The following is a 3536-nucleotide window of genomic DNA, read 5'->3' as shown; positions in this document are numbered from 1 at the left end:
TTGAGAGTCCCTTGGACTGCAAGGAGATCCAACCAGTCCATTCTGAAGGAGATCAGCCCTGGGATTTCTTTGGAAGGAATGATGCTAAAGCTGAAACTCCAGTACTTTGGCCACCTCATGCGAAGAGTTGACTCATTGGAAAAGACTCTGATGCTGGGAGGGATTAGGGGCAGGAGGAGAAGGGGACGACAGAGGATGAGATGGCTGGATGGCATCACTGACTCGATGGATGTGGGTCTGAGTGAACTCCGGGAGTTGGTGATGGACAGGGAGGCCTGGCGTGCTGCGATTCATGGGGTCGCAAAGAGTCGGACACGACTGAGCGACTGAACTGAACTGAACTGATGGGATCTTTACAATAATGTTAGATGACAAAGAGGATGTCCTGTATGATTCTCCATGTGGGAAAAAGGAGATTTTGTCCTAGTGGCTGTGAGCTTCCCAGAACCTCAGTCTAGAAGAGAGTGTGATGAGCCAGCCCCTTAATGAGGACTTACTTTATTAAACGCAGGAGAGGACAAAACTGGGCAGGATTAGTAAAGAGCCCTTTGGGTCAGTCCCCAGGAGTCCTCTTGGGGTTTAACAGAAGAATGGAATGGCTGGTTATAATGCTGATAAACCCTGGGAATCTGTAGAAAATGCATAGGATGACAGATGGTCTATAAATGAAAAAACAGTAGAACTGCTTTGGAATTGATTTGATTATTCCTCCCAGGGGCAGGAGAGAGAGTGGTGATCCTGGTATATTCATTATTAAAAGATTTTCCAGTTTTATCTGGATCTATTATTGAAAACACACTGAACCAAACAAATATAACAAGTCTGGAGTGTCAATAAAAATTGATGGACCTTTGGAAGGATCTTAAGATCAACTGTTGACCATTACAGGATTATAGGTTAGACACACAATATTTGTTACAAAGTATTAACAATAATAATACTACTAATAATATGGTATGCAGGCTTAAAGGATTGGGATTAAAGAATTTTCTAATAGTAAAAACAGTATTTGGATACAAATTTAACTCCTTATTATGTAAAAATTTTAACATATGAAAGAATGGAGAGAACAGTGTAGCAAACCCAGTTTCAGTAATTAGCAACTTACGGCCAATGCTGTTTCATCTGTAACCCTAACCACTCTTTATCAGCCTAGCTTATGCCCTCTTCATATCATTTTACTGAAAAATTTTAGTGCTGTGTCTTAAGCTGGGGCCCAAAATAAGTCACATGAGATGGACTCAGCCCTGACCTGATGCGTATAGCCTGGCCTAACTGAGTCCAGCCAAAATCAACCCAACCAACCCACAGACCCATGAGTTGCAAAATAAATATTAGTTGTTGTAAACCACTGAGATGTTGAGGTTGTTTACATAGCATTATTTGCCAGTACTTATCCAAAATTTATATAAAAATGTTAACAGTGGACCTCTTTGGATGGAGGGGAATATAAGTAGATTTTTCATTTTATAATTGTACTTTTTGTGTTTTCCACATTTTCTACTTATTGCTTTTACTATCTTTTAAATTAGACTGGGAAAAACAATGTATTTGAAAAGAATTAGGAGGAAAAAAACAATGGAAATAACCAAGCTGCTTCTTCTTTCTAATTCTGTAAACTAGAATAAAATTATTTACTTTCTACAGGAACTGCAAGGGTACAATTAATTAAGCACTGAAGTTTCATATTGTAAACATTGTAAAAAAAAATGACATTTTAACAATCAAATCATTATGGACTCGTCCTTCTGCTCTTCTCCTCGAAGGCTTCCCAGTTACAGATACACAGACCCTTCTTTCCTCCACTGCCTCTAAACACATAAACTACACATTTCTGTCTTATTCTAACAATCTTTTCCATTTTTCAAACAATTATAAAAATAAGGAAAGGAGAAACTGAAGAATCAATATGTAATTCAATTACCAACTAATTAGGGGGAAAGATCTGACATGTAGATTTTATAGTATTGAAGAATCCACCATCTATTTATAAGCCACAGTAGCACTGCCACATTTATTACCTCAGTTATCAGAGTAAACAGTTATTTATCAATGCAGTCCATGTCTTTTTCATATTATCCAAGATTATCTTCAGTTATTAAAAATTGTGTTCAGGTAAGGGATGGGTCAGAGGGAGGTTCAAGAGAAAGGTTCAAGAGTCACATATGTAGTTATGACTGACTCTTATTGTACAACAAACCAACACAACATTGTAAATAAATATCCTCCAATTAAAATACATTAATTAATTTTTAAAAAACTGTGTCATATATATTTGCCAGGTGGGAAGGTAGAGCCACAAAAATATACCCCCTACAAGGACACATTTGAAAAAATTATTGACTACATAAATGAGCATGGAAGATACTATGTTAGGTGAAATAAACCAGACTCAAAGTCAAATACTGCATGCTTCCACTAATATGAGGTACCTAAAGTAGCCAAACTCATAGAAGCAGAGACTAGAATGGGGGATGCTTGGGGCTAGTTGGGAGGGGAAAATGGGGAGATACTGGCAAAGGGCACAAAGCTTCAGCAACACATGATGAAAAAGTTCTGGATATCTAACGTACTATGTGGTAACTATAGTAGCAATACTGTTATTAAATACTTGATATTTGCTAAAAGAGTAGGTCTTAAATATTCTAACCAGAAAAAAAGCAAGAAAGAAGGAAGGAAGGAAGGAAAAAGGAAAAAAGAAAAAGGTAACTATATAAAGTGATGGATAGGTTAATTAGATTGATTGTGGTAATCATTTCACAATGTAATGAAAACATCAAGATGCATACCTTTATACCTTATTTATACATTTCACAATGTATTGAAAACATCAAGTTGCATACCTTTATACCTTATTTATACCTTAATAAAGCTGAAAACAAAGAAGGAAAACTATGCAGGCATACAACAATGAATCAGGCAAAGATCAAGTTCATTGTAGTACAAGTGTCACAACCCTGAAGTGTTAGAACTTTTAACAAATGGCAAGAAAGACTACTGTACAAAAATGACAATGTGATAGTGAATCACAGGTAAAATATTCTAAAAATAATAGCAACATTCACTTTGGGGATTCATGTGTTTGACCCCAGGAGAGAAGACCAACAAGAATCTGTGTAATTAGTCTACAGTATTCCAGTTGTTCAAGCTGGTTTTAGAAACGGCAGAGGAACCAGAGACCAAATTGCCAACATCCGCTGGATCATCAAAAAAGCAGGCAAGTTCCAGAAAAACATCTACTTCTGCTTTATTGACTATGCCAAAGCCTTTGACTGTATGGATCATAATAAACTGTGGAAAATTCTGAAAGAGATGGGAATACCAGACCACCTGACCTGCCTCTTGAGAAATTTGTATGCAGGTCAGGAAGTAACAGTTAGAACTGGACATGGAACAACAGACTGGTTCCAAATAGGAAAAGGAGTACGTCAAGGCTGTATATTGTCATCCTGTTTATTTAACTTATATGCAGAGTACATCATGAGAAACACCGGACTGGAAGAAACACAAGCTGGAATCAAGATTGCCAGGAGAAA

Source organism: Bison bison, unplaced genomic scaffold (assembly GCF_000754665.1).
Source record: "Bison bison bison isolate TAMUID 2011002044 unplaced genomic scaffold, Bison_UMD1.0 scf7180017864328, whole genome shotgun sequence".
Classification (NCBI taxonomy): domain Eukaryota; kingdom Metazoa; phylum Chordata; class Mammalia; order Artiodactyla; family Bovidae; genus Bison; species Bison bison.
This window is presented reverse-complemented; position numbering follows the sequence as displayed.